Source organism: Megalopta genalis, chromosome 13 (genome assembly GCF_051020955.1).
Source record: "Megalopta genalis isolate 19385.01 chromosome 13, iyMegGena1_principal, whole genome shotgun sequence".
Lineage (NCBI taxonomy): Eukaryota > Metazoa > Arthropoda > Insecta > Hymenoptera > Halictidae > Megalopta > Megalopta genalis.
The window spans coordinates 7,214,386-7,229,224 of NC_135025.1; the positions used below are offsets into that span (position 1 = coordinate 7,214,386).

General features: G+C 36.8%; 1 protein-coding gene across 1 annotated transcript in view; it reads left to right on the plus strand.

Moving 5' to 3' along the window:
• Window positions 1-2,352: 2,352 nt before the first annotated feature.
• Window positions 2,353-14,839, plus strand: part of LOC117224241 (octopamine receptor beta-1R) — a 125,786-nt gene continuing 113,299 nt past the window's right edge. The window contains exon 1 of the mRNA XM_033477030.2: window positions 2,353-3,713. The gene's annotated coding sequence lies outside the window, so the exon portion shown is untranslated. The remainder of the gene's footprint in view (window positions 3,714-14,839) is intronic.

Genomic DNA, 14,839 nt, shown 5'->3' on the forward strand with positions numbered 1-14,839 from the left:
ATCGTATCTCCTCTACGCAAATTGTCCAATTTCGTGTATACAAAGAGCGACAATTAGGGAGACATTACTGTATTCCCGTTTTGAACAATTTTAATAACTTATGAATAAGCTCCAGGAGCTACATACGCATCCATTTCTCTTCTTAATCGTTTGAACGAACTGAAATTAATATAACAACATTTTTAAATTCTTTGAATGTATTTAATGTTTCGCATACGTAAAATACATAATATACAATAATAATATAATATAATATAATAATATAATATAATATAATATAATATAATATAATATAATATAATATAATATAATATAATATAATATAATATAATATAATATAATATATATATATAAATATATAATAATATAATATAATACATAAAATCCGCTGTCTATTTATAACTCGCCTCATTTTATGAAACCAAGGGACATCGAAAAATAAATTTCAAACGGCCCAATTACCGGAAACATTACACACGTTTCTCATAAATATTATATTTCCAGCAGATCGGCTGTTACACAACGATCGTCTTCCTTTTGTTAAACATTTGTCACACGACGCGAATAATTCCTTCGATCCGGAAGCTTTTGATTGCGAACCATTGTTCCCCGCAGCACAAGCAAATTGATATATACTGAAACGAAAGGAAAGAATTCCTGTATCAATCAGCCCAGAAAAGGAAAGCCGTGTATTTCTTTAAGAATAAATTGGAACGGACTGCCGAAGACGGTCCCAGATAGATGGAAGTAACACGATCGTGTAACAAATTACCTCATCGTCCTAAAGATTGCCCCTTTCACCTCCCCTTCGAACCTGTAAGCAGAAGTTGTTCGCTTGCAAGGAACACGCCGAAAAAATACCGAGCAAAATAGATAAAGATTTCAGGCATCCCCGGGCAATCCGAGGGACCCCTAAGGTCTTCCATAAAAAGAAACGTAGCACGCACTCGAAACCAATAAAAAGCCGTCGCTCGGACTGACCCTCGCACCAAAATGGTCGCCGCGGGCCGTAAGCGACAACCCGAAACATTATCTTCCAGTATTTCCTGCAAATAAGTACGAAGAAGTTAATTGGCCTTAAGTTAATTCGTGGACTTAACGTTTCGTTAATGTCGTTAAGTTGAGTCAACGTTACCATCTGATTAAACTCTATCACTTTTCTCCACGGGTGAAAATGGCGATGAAAACGATCACTAGAATGCGGATCTTTATGCATTTATGGTATACGCAAGTTTCGAGAATGATTGATCGTTGGCGAACATTGATTGGCAAGCTTGATTAATCGACGCTTAGATTTTACAGTAATTTCACCCTAATTTGTGCGATCAAATTGTGCACAAAAGTGAACGATTTGGGAAGAGGAGATACGATTATTCATTCTTGTGTACAATTTGAATGTCAATTAGGGAGAATTTATCAATTTCCGTGAAGAAATATTTTTAAGACATAATCTTGACATAAGCCGCTGATCCAAAGCCACAGAAATCGAGTCATTATCATAGTTAACGCCAGATTTACGGAGCGCAAAATACAGCTGTTTTATGTTAGCTTATAAAAGTAATAGTAAGACATTTATTCTGATTTTTAACAAGTGTTATTGTAGTATTTGCCGCGAGTAACATGTAAATTGAATAAATAACTCATAAATGAGAATATATGAATATATGTATATGTACATATATAAATATATGTAAGTATGATATAATAAGTATAAATATATAATAATAAGTATATAATATATACTTATTAGTGTACATAATATAATATTATATTACAATATTATATATTATATAATATTGTAATATTATTATAATAATATGTAATATATAATATTATTATAAACAATATTATATATTATATAATATTGCAATATTATTATAATAATATTATATATTATATAATATTGCAATATTATTATAATAATATATATATAATAATATGTAATATATATATATATATAATATTGTAATAATATATATATATAAAATATATGAATAACTCATAAACATGAATAATCGTAAATTAAAAAATTAGTGACCCGCCATATTGATGGATACCGTAAATCCAGTGTTAAAAACTGGCGCATCGCCTAGGACACCCCGATACGATCTTCTCCAAACAAACAAAAATCGTACAATTTTCAGACAAACTCCGTCCACGATTCCTTTTCGTCGGGAGCTCGGATCCCCCTTAGCAGCCTCGCCAGGAAAGCTATCCCACCGGCAGAGCGGTATCGTCTTCCCGTTGGTGGGCGTTCATGGGTGGCGTCCGCGCAGGGGACGCAAGGTGCAGACACCCCCGGTGCTGCCGCCAGAGCGAGCGGTCGAAGGGTGGCGGAAAGCGGGAAAGCTGCGAGTTCCGACCACAGTTCACTGCGGCCTCGCAAGCCGTTCGCACGACGCGGGGCTTCGTCCTGTCAGCTCGCGCGGATCTCGCCTCCTCTCGACGGGTCGCTACCGCGATGTAAACAAAACGTAATCCCGCACGGCAGGACAAAGTCGAGAAACGGGAACGCCAGGTAAACCCGCGATTCCCTGTGCGCGCCGATCCCCAGTCGGAAGAGGGTCGCGCTCCGGATCGATCCGTAACAAGTCTCTCGAACCGGAGTCGTTAGCGGCACGTGGCTCCCGCGATCATTCCCGGCGGCAATCATCCCCGAAACCCGCCGATCGTCGCCGCGTCCCCGAGCCACCCCCGCGAGCCGGCTCCCGTCCATGCCCTGATTGATGGACAGGCCCCCCCTCGATGTTCCCCGATCCCGCCGCTCGGCCGTTCAACCCCGACTTCCCGAAGATTTCGGCGAAGTCTCGACGGGGGTGGTGTTGGTGAGGCGGTCCCCGGGATACGTGGCACAGTTTAGGCGATCCCGCGGAGAATAGGGAACACGGCGGACTCCCCATTGGCCATCTCGCCGATGCGCTTTGGCCGCGGCTGCATGCCGAATAAGCTGCCTGTTTATCCGGTCCTGGCGTCCCGCGATCGCTGATTCGGGAAACACCCTCCGAACAGATCCTCCTCCAGAGAGATCGACCACTGTTCGTCCCGCTGCTCGACCGAACACCCGGAAGTCTGCGGTGAGAGAGAAAGAGAGACGTCTGTTTGAACGGTGAACGGCACTTTGGGACCCGCGAGTGCCAATTAATGGAGACTTCGTGAAGCACGTCTCTCATGAAATGCGACGAGTGTTGAACTGGTTCGAGCTAACGCGTTTCAGCTGCCGCGGGAAGTGTCACGTTCGGGGTTTGTCAAGGTTGTGAAGGGTAGTCGGTTTCGAACTTGCTGGCGAGGTTTCAGCGGAACTGCTTCCGCCGCCGGTGTTGAGTGAGCTCCGATGTTTTTCGGCGATGATGAAGCAAGGGAAGGGGTGACCGATTAGTTTCCGGGGGGTTGATTCCGAGGTGGTACCGCGGGTAATCCAGGGGCGAGGATCTCGAGGACGAGCTGGTGGCCGGCTGTTTCGGCTGTCGCGGGATATACCGAATCTAATTGCCGATAATAAGAGTCGGCGGTGTTGAAATCGTTGCAGTCGGGAATGCTTCTTCAGCCGCCCGCGTGAATGTTCGAACCTGTTCTCTCGGGTCTAACGTCGGCCGGAGTTCCTGCAGGATATTCGAGCGTTAATTCCGGATGCAGGAGATATATTTCGCGAGTGACGATCCGACGGCGTTTACTGGGCGACCATCCGGGAATCGCCGCACCTGTGGAACTCTCAGGTAAACATTCGTTACGTTTAATTCAATGAAAATAGAAAATTAGGAAACGATTTGCTCGTTGTTTATGCTACGCTGGTATGTAATTTATTATGCGGTTATCGTATGTGCATTGAAATGTACGAAAGGATTTTTGTGGGTCAGTTTTGCTGCGATAAATCTAATGATTTGCGACGGAAGTGGTTTTTTCGAATTCAATGTTCGATAACTGTGGAAATAGTTTAGTTAAACTTTTATACTTCAGTTATAATTAGACTGCCGTTTTCTGTGTTTAACAAAATTTGCTTGCGGTAATTTCAAGATACAGATACATTCCTTTCTTTCTTTGATTTTGTTGAGTTGCAAAAATAATTTAATAGTGTTCTGAGATTATTCGTATGTGTTTACTGGATTATATTTGATGTATTCATTTTCTTTCTTTCTTCGATTTTATTGACTTGAAAATAGTGTAATAGTGTTGTGAAATTATTCATGTGTGTTCACTGGATTATATTTGATGTATTCATTTTCTTTCTTTCTTCGATTTCGTTGAGTTGAAAATAATTTAATAGTGTCTTGAAATTATTCAAATGTGTCTACTGAATCATATTCGATCCATTCATTTTTGTTATGAATGCGTAATTACAATCCGTAATTATTTTCCTATAATTTATTCTAGTTAATATAATAATTAACTATAATGGTTATAATTATATAATGCAATATAATAAAATAATTATTACAAACATAACAATAATTAAATGACTATATATGACTATAATAATTTTATATATAATACTATATAATTGATATGAATTGATATGAATTGATATGAATGACTATAATAATTTGCTATAATAATTGACCATAATAATTAATACTAATCGTTTCTGTACGTGCACTATATACGTGCCGCGTCAATTATTACATGCACACGGTCCAAGCAATAAACGATGCAGCTTCCTCGAGGAGTCGCAGATCGCAGCTCGCAACAGAACGATCATGCCGCCCCGAGGCGCGCTAATAAAAATAATAAACGTCCGAATAGATCATCGTCGTCGTTGATTAAGCGAAGAGAATTACAGCCGTCGCGGGCGTCACCTTTCGTTACATTTTCCATCAGCGAGAATCGGAATCATTCGCGATAAAAAACGCTGATATCATTCTCCTCCATTAATCACGGATCATTTCACGGACGGCGACGACGCGCTCCTCTTTATCTCCCTTTCGACTTTGTCGCTCGTTTCCGGCCAAAAATTCCCGGCTATTCTTCTTCATGAAGAAGTCCACGGAAGCGGACGGCCGACCGACGGCTCGGACAAAGACGAAAAATCGTCGGCGTTCTACCATCGCGCCGAGAGGTAATCGTCGATACTCTCGACGCGTGGATAGCCAGGTGCCCGGAGGATCCAGCGGAAATAGGATGAAAAATCTGTTCCAGTCTGATCCTGTGTTCACATAATAATAATAATAATAATAATAATAATAATAATAATAATAATAATAATAATTCCGGCACAATGCGAACCGTTCGGCGCGCTATTATTAGCCCCCGCTTCGAACGTTTCTTGAGCGTCGCGCCGATTCCGGGCACGATTCGAACATGACTCGACTGGAGGTAGTTATCGAAATGCGTCCCATTTCGGTCGCGATAGTGTGAAACACATTTTCCATGCCGTTCCAGCAGCAACAATGAACGAACACGCTGCCGAGATTACGTTTACGCGAGGACGTTACAAAAACTTAATCGACCATTTTTGCGAGCACACGATTTAAGCGACATTTGCGTGGATCCATGTGTTTTTACGGCAACGATCCATTTTGAAGGCGATATCGCAGTTTTGTACTGCATTTTTATTACGGTTAGCGCAAGCGATCGCTATGTTAATTCAATCTGTTTTCGATTAATTGTTATTTCGTAACTGTTGGCTTGTTTTTCTTTAGCTGTGGCAGAAGTCAGAGGCGATTCAAAGTGTTATGGGTGTCAAGATATTGTGCGTGGAAATTAGTGTAGTTTGTGTTGATATTTTAATAGCTATTTTAATAATACATATTAATAATAATAATAATAGATAATAAATAACAATAATAATAATAATAATGGATAATAAATAATAATAATAATAGATAATAGATAACAATAATAATAATAATAATGGATAATAAATAATAATAATAATAGATAATAAATAACAATAATAATAATAATAGATAATAAATAATAATAATAAAAATAATAGATAATAAATAACAATAATAATAATAATAATAGATAATAAATAACAATAATAATAAAGAGTAGATATTTTAATAATTTCTATAATATAACAATTAAATAGAACATTATTATCAACAATAATCTCATCGACAAAAGAAACTATATAAAACTATGTTTTGTTCGTTTTCTGTGAAAATATGTGAACACAAAGGTGCCTCCTCGTCGCGAGGATTATAGATATTAATATTCAGTATTGCAAGATGGCCGCCTCTGATGATCTCGTTAAAGAAGTCAGCCATGAGAAACGTCCACCATGAAACAGCCTCCGAATAATATTTTCATAAAATGGCAACCTTTCAAGAAACCAATTGATTGCATCGCTTTTACAGTGCTAATTAAATAAGTCGCACTTGTAACATTGGAAATGGATGAACAAATTCGTCACGATTTCGCCACCGATTTCAAGGAACCGTCAGAATCGTCCGAAGTTAAAGCCTGAAGAAACATCAAAGATACGTTGTCACCGCGAGGTACATGTGCACGTCTGCAGGAATATGGCCGACGCACCAGGTGGTGTTACACGGAATCAGCCGTTACAGAACACCGAGCGACAAGAGGACACGACATCCCCTGCAACGGGGCAGAAGTCGTAATCGAACGGAAAGGGGTACTTCGCCAGGAAATACAGAGAAGAAGAGCTTCGCGGATCGCGAAACACCGTGGAAATATCGATAGAAATGCTACACGCTAACGGCCGGACCCAATTTTAAGCCCTCGCCTCCCCCACCCCCATGTCCATCTTTTTATTCTACCAGATCGAGCAATTCGAAGCTCCGCGCAGTGGCCGTTGATCTGGAATACAATAAAGTAAATGTTCAAAGCGAAAGAGCGGCTCATGCGAACGGCCGTTTTACGAAGTTAGTCAAACAAAGCGTTGGAAGCGTTTTTGCCAAATCATTCTAGTCTACTACGATGGATACGACAGCGAGAACTCGGTGGATTAGAAGATAACGATGATTGAAGATGAGCAGTGCATATAATACGCTCTAATGATCATCACAGTATCAAATTATTCAAAATATTATATAGCAAATATAATAAATATATATAGATGTATATAGCGAAATATTCTCTGAATAAAGATACTCTGGTTTATTTTTTTTATTTAAAGTCGCAAACGTTCTAATGATCATCAAATTATCAAATTATTCGAAATATTATATAGCAAATATTATATTATATATAGCAAAATATATTCTCTGAGTAAAGATACTCCGGTCTATTTTTATTTGAAGCTGCAAACACTCTAATGATCATCAAATTATCAAATTATTCGAAATATTATATAGCAAATATTATATATAGCAAAATATTCTCTGAGTAAAGATACTCCGGTCTATTTTTATTTAAAGTTACAAACGCTCTAATGATCATCAAATTATCAAATTATTCGAAATATTATATAGCAAATATTATATATAGCAAAATATTCTCTGAATAAAAATACTCTGATCTATTTTTATTTAAAGTTGCAAACACTCTAATGATCATCAAATTGTCAAATTATTCAAAACATTATAATAACAAATATTATATATAGCAAAATATATTCTCTGAATAAAGATACTCCTGTCTATTTTTATTTAAAGTTGCAGATGTTGAAATTCAATTTTAATTGTTTAGTAGTCGGTTTAAATTGATCGTCGCTTTTACCGGGACCAGTATGGCGATCATTGTCGTATTTCATTAGCAATATTTTTTGTTGGTCATGATACTATAAGTATTAATATAGCTTTTATTAATTTACAAATGATGCTTAATAATTTCAAGATGGACGCCCTAAGTATATTGCCAGAAATAGTTGAAGTTGAATAGTAGAAAATTGACCGAAAGTAACAAACATTTGAATTTCAATTGCTTAGCAGTCAACTATAATTATTAGCCCTTCATATTCGGTCCAAGGAGACGATTAATATTGATCTAACAGCAATAGAATTGAAAATCCATAAAATAAGATCGATACAATATGATTGCAATGTGTTTTTTATAAAAACGAGCCGCGAAGCTCCAAGAATCGTGTCTCAGCGCGCCTTACTACAGTAAATTCTCCCTAATTGACCGATTGTGTACAAAAGTGGACAATTCGAGAAGAGAAGATACGATTATTTGTGCCTTGCGACTCGTTTTTGCAACTACCGAATGCCAACAATTATAAAAACGAGCCGCAAGGCTCGAAGAATCGTGTCTCAGCGCGCCTTAGTACACTAAATTCTCCCTAATTGACCGATTGTGCACAAAAGTGGACAATTCGAGAAGAGAAGATACGATTATTTGAGCCTTCCGACTCGTTTTTACAACTACCGATTGCCAACAATTATAAAAACGAGCCGTAAGGCTCGAAGAATCGTGTCACAGCGCGCCTTAGTACAGTAAATTCTCCCTAAATTGACCGATTGTGCACAAAAGTGGACAATTTGAGAAGAGAAGATACGATTATTTGAGCCTTGCGACTCGCTTTTTACAACTACCGATTGCCAATTAGGGAGAATTCACTGTATTCTCAAGATCTGCGCATTTCGATTCCGACTGCGAACATTTCTGGTAGAAATTCCTGTGTATTCGGCCCGCGTTCAAGACGCGACGGAGTGCGCCGCGTTAATTTTTAACATCTCGGGAATCATCGGTCCCCGAAAATGGAGGCACTAAGGTTCTCGACTCGACGAGTACCGCAATCCGCGAACGTCTCATTAAAAATCGGCGCAACACTCCGGCGAGCTCTCCTCGTTAGTCTGTACGGGGCGATTCGCGGTCGAAACTTCTGGTTCATACATTCTCGGTGGCAGTAGCGCGGCTCGACCGTTTGTCTGGCTTTATAGGTTCCCAGTTGCAACGGAAGAAGCTCCGCGTTCGCCAAGATACTATTATTGAATTTCCCGGCAAGAGAATAATCGCTTCTACCAATATACGGATTCCGTGGAGTTACAGTAACGTCTCTCTAATTGGCGCTCAGATTGTCCGAAAATATTGGACAGTAATGTCACCCTAATTAATAGTCTCCCTAATTAATAAATGTCTCAGATCGTGAACAAAAATGGACAATTTGGGGAGAGGAGATACGATTATGCGAGCCCCGCGGTTTGTTTTTACAGTTACGAATTGTCAATAACTATAAAAGCGAGTTGCAATGCTCGAATAATCGTACCTCCTCTTACCAAATTGTCCATTTTTGTTCACGATCTGAGACATTTATTAATTAGGGAGACTATTAATTAGGGTAACATTACTGTAGTCAGCTCGCAATTGGAACGTATAAACTGCATTTTAATCGTTTCTTTTTTAATCGTTCGCAAATACGTTTTTATCGTGTTCTTTGATCAGGAGGGTTTTTTAATCGAACCATTAATTTAACTTGTTAATTTTTCCACTTTCAAAAATGACAGTTTTCACGTCTAACTTGTCGACTGCACTTTACAGAATTTCGTGCGTTTATGGCAGGCAAACGCTTCATTTAAAATGTCTCAATTTCACTGTTTTCTTCGCGCAGATAACATTAGCTTGGAACTTTGACGCACAGACTTCAATTTTATACCATTTATTTAGCGAATTTTTATCTTGACATTTGCTTTCAATTGCCCGATATTTTATTAGCTCGGAAAATATTAAATCACTACAATTCGAACGTAACGTTTTATATCGTATTGCATACATTTGCACGTACATTTTTATTGCAAGCTTTATTTGATCAGCCGTTCAATTTCGCAGACTCTTTTCGAGATTTTTTAAATTATTACGTCAGAACGTTGCGTCGATTCTAGGGTAATCAAATTCTCGGTCGTTCGTGCTGCTTTCGCTCGAATAGAATATTTTTAGGGATGCTGAAAGTCGATGCTGAGATTGGACCTTCGATATAGAGACGAGAAATATAAATCCTCTAATACTCTAATTAAAGGAGAGGGCACTTTAATTGGAATAGAGTGCGCGGGGAATAAAGAATTCAGAAGTCTATCGATTTTTCTCGATACTGTGAACGTTTGAACTGTGAACCATTTGGAACGTTACATATTCATGTTGTTTTTGTTCATTCATGTTTCCCCTGCTTTCAATCCAGCCAGGCCCGTTTACACAAAATCTCCATTGTAAATGATCGCTTTTCGAAAAAAATTTTTATCATAGCTCCGCCTGTGTTTTTTTCGTCTGTCGACCCATTTGGACTCGTGATATATGTCAAGCTCGTCCAATGAAATGCAGTTCATAGAGCTCATACTTCTTTCCAATCAATTAGAATTCTTGATGCACGTGCTGATGCATTTTGCTGATGCAATTCTTGGTGCATGTCTCCCTAATTGACGCTTAGGACAATTTGGAAAGATGAGGTACGATTATTCGAGTCTTGCGGTTCGTTTTTATAGTTACGAATTGTCAACAACTATGAAAATGAGCTACCAAGCTTGAATAAGTATATAATAAATAATATATATATATTATTACATATACCCTATATTACTTTATTATTATATATATAATAATATTAATATAATAATAATATTTTATATATATATAATAAGGTAATATAGGGTATAATAATGTATATATAATAAGTATATAATAAGTACATAATAAATTATATAATAATATAATAAAGTATAATAATATATTGGTATCTCCTCTTCCCAAACTATCTATAGTTTATATAGATTAAAGAAAAGCTATCGACCTCTCTATTATCATTTTTAAGAGATTGCTTTTAACACCAGGTTTACTGAACGCGTCATTATAACAGCTTCCAAACATTCTAATTCACGATGACAAATTTTATAAGAACGTTTATTTAATAAACTTGTTCCTCACTGTGTACATATACAGTAAATTCACCCTAATTTTCTGTAGATCGTAAATTAGGTTTAGATTGTGCACGATGAAAATTAAAAAATTGAGTTTTGGCCATATATTACCCCCTGCCAGATCACTGGGGGAGGGGGGTGGGGGAGATATTTAAAAATAAAGCACCTCGAAGACTGTTTCTCACAAAAATTCGATTTTCGCTGAAACCTTGCTGTACAAAAAAATTTGCGACGGGGTGCGATTTCACCCCCTGTGACAGCCCTCGCTTCTAGAGGACGCTATAATTGCAAGAGCCTCGCAGTTCGGTAATCATGTCTGACGAAATCGAATCCGCTCGATTCTCATTCGGGTCGCGAATCGGTCCTGGGGGCGGGGCGAGACGATTCAATTTAAATTCATTGAAAAATGTAACGCGCCAGAAAAATGGCGACCTCGGCGCTCGATTTCTTTCCTCTGCGGAATGCTTGGTGGTTTATGCGGGTTGCACGAGAATCGTACGAGTCTCTCTCTCTCTCTTTCTCTCTCTCTTTCTTTCTCTCTTTCTTTCTCTCTTTCTTCTCTCTCTCTCTCTCTCTCTTCGTCGGATTCCACACTTTTTTACGATTTCAAAAATTCCAAAGATACGTTTATGGGGAATTTATTTAATAAAACTGTTACTTGGAGTAGCAAAGAAAAGGAACAAATATGTTATTTATTACTTATATAGTTATCTAGTGTTTGGACATCAGATTGTCAGCTATTTCAAGTTGACGTGAGCAGGAAGAATGCTGAAAGATGCCATCTACAGTGCCGTGGATAATTATAAACTCAAAATAATGCTTACAGTTTTGTCGATGTTTAAACGAATATTAAAAAGAAAATTATATTTGTATAGTTCTATTTTTTATTGTTTCTAATGTGGAAAAAATACTAAGAAAGCTTTCGTTTAAATGTATCGCTAAAAATATAAAAGTGTTATCGTGAGCCTATAATTATTCGCACCATTGTGAATGTGCCCTTGAAAAAACGCAACTGTGTTCTTTTTTATGCAATATTTCCTTTTTAACTTTTCTTTGCTTATTATTTGTTCGTATAAATGTCTGACTTAACATTACATCAATTATTTAATTTCATAGCAGTTCCACAGAGGTGGACGCTACTTCGGATAAATAAATTGACAAGTAAAAAATATTGTGATTTAGCAAACAAAATAAACAATTACCGCGGAGTTAGCAGAGTTTACTATGCGAAGAGAGGGAAGAAGTGGGGTAGGATGTAACATCTTCATTCTTTCTCTCTCTCTCTCTCTCTCTCTCTCTCTCTCGGTCCCTCCCACAGTTTCGTTCTCTCCAAACGCAAACCGCTAAATACGCGCGTGCTCGTTAAAGGAAAAATGTCGCACGCGAGCTAAATTTTCATTAAGATCGTATCCTCGCGTATTTTCCGAGGATATTGGAGCGGAGTCGGCGCACCTGGTGCAGCAATTAAAAAAAAATCGTGTCGCCCTGCGGGAGCCGCGCGGCTTTCTACAGCGGGATCCGGCGTTGTTTCGCGTATTTCGTGCATTCCGCAGAGCTGCAAGATAACGACGACGGGATGCGGATTTATTTTGAACACAGGCGAACAAGTTGTACGGCCTGGAAAACGTCAATAGGAACGTCTGCATACTGACAATGCTGACAAGACTATCTCCAGAATCATCTAATCTGGACACCCGATCAATTTTAACGGGCAGCACACGTTTTTAATAAACCTAAATGACTTTTATCTTGTCCCTGCTTCGACGCCAATTGTCGATAAACGTATTTTATCGTATTCGCATCCTCTTCGAGCCTTTTGAACATTGTCATTTTTTTAATTAAAGATCTTACAGATCGAGTTGTGTGGTGCAAGAACAACGATCGAATTCTGTCGCTTCATGTTTCGCAAATAATATTTCTAATCAATTTTATCGTTTATATTGTTTCGAATGAAGTGCCAACATTTCTGTCAATTTCACATTCGAACATTTTTTATTTCGAGTTGACAGTTCGTGTCAATTTTCCATCTCTTCGTTTGCATTCTTTCTACACAAAATCGTGCATTCTTTTCTACCAACAAAGATTAAAAAAACATGTAACAAGATGCATATTTTTGGAATAGAATAAAAATTTGTATCGCGTCGATGAAAATAACGATTCTATTACTTTTGAATTTTTATTTTATTTCTGTATTTCTTTTTCTTTTTATTTATTTTTTACTTTCCTCGATTTCGTTTATTTTTATTGCTTTCTTTTTATTTCTCGTATGCACTAAATGAAACAATATTGCAACATAAACAACGTGTTATGTGCTTTACTGTGATATACACTTTTAATTTGACAAGACGAATGTTTATTCATTAGAATAGCAATTTTACGCAAATGTTAACACGATATGTAAAGTTTTTAAAATTTTGTCGATAAGTGTGTATTCACGGATGAGAAAACAATGTAGAAAATAATAAATTGACGGACCTGTGAATTCAATTTCACCTGTCCTGTTTTCGTTTTTTTTTTGGTAACTGCAATGCCCACGAAACAAACATTTCGGAAATAAACCGTGTGGATTGTGGTAAAACATCCGATAATTTCGATAAATGGACGCGATGATCCGTAGATAAATAAAGCACGCCCAAAGCTAAAGCAGTGGCCAGATATTCCCGGAAATGAGCGACGTTTGACGGTAAACGTTTTCATAAACGACACGTAGCGCGGTCGCTTAAACGAGGCGATGTTACCATTTCGTATTGTTTGTCCTCAGCAAAAGTAAAAGCCGCATATTATTATATATATCAAACGCGTAGATGGAGAAACAGAAATTATCCTGGACACAACCGCGACAATTTAATTTTCCACGGTGACCTGAATATATAAAAAGTTCTATATATATATTTTTCTTTTCTTAAAATAATTAATATACTTTGACACAAGCTAGTATTTGACATAATCAACAATATCTCCAATTTTATCATTTTATTTTTATCTGAATACATTGTCTGCATTTTGCTTGGACAGTATATAGCAATTGCATACAAAATTGTCTCTCCTCATTAATCATTTCAAGGGGTTGAAGATAATGCAACAGTATTTTTAAGCTTCATACGTCGTCAAAGAATTAATTGTTTAATTTTTATAGTATTATATATATTTTATTATTATATATATGTATTATATTATATTATATTATATTATATTATATTATATTATATTATATTATATTATATTATATTATATTATATTATATTATATTATATTATATTATATTATATTATATTATATTATATTATATTATATTATATTATATTATATTATATTATATTATATTATATTATATTATATTATATTATATTGTATTATATTATATTATATATATTATATTATATTATATTTTATATATATAATAAATATATTTTAATATAATATTATTTAATTTTTAATAATTTAATTTAATGCATTTAATTTTATTTAAATTTAGTTCAATTTAATTAGTTGTTATATCAAAAAGTCTATTGAGTTGATGCATAGAAAGGTTTTTATCCTAAACATATAATAAATTGTCCAAGAAGCGAAACAATTTTTTCGCTCGCTGATGTTATAATTTATTGTAAATAATAGCCCGCGGAATTCTTGAAATTCCGCGATGTTTCTGCTGATTCGTGTCCCACGAAGTAATTCACGGAGGTGAAATAAATTGCCATATACACTAAACACAGGGAAGCTAGAAATCATAGCGGACAGAGCACGACGGATATTCCTGCCCTCCGTTCATCGTCGATTAGCAGCGATGATTTAATTTTCCATTGTAATTGGGTTCGTTAATGAGATTCAAGACCGAAATGGAATTTATGAATAAATTTTCAACGTTGAATATCTAGCCGGATCAGCATAATAGGTGTCATGAATGGCTGACAGAGGCGATTTTCGAAGCTTTCATTTCGGAAGCCGAGCCCGCGAGGGAAATCATGATTAAAAATACAGTGTGACAGTCGTCGCTCGGACAGCGACGATCAAGGCGTCAGCCTTTTAATTTTGAATAATACGCGTGGCGTTATTTAATTTCGCTCGAATCGAATACGCCGAGAATCGAATTA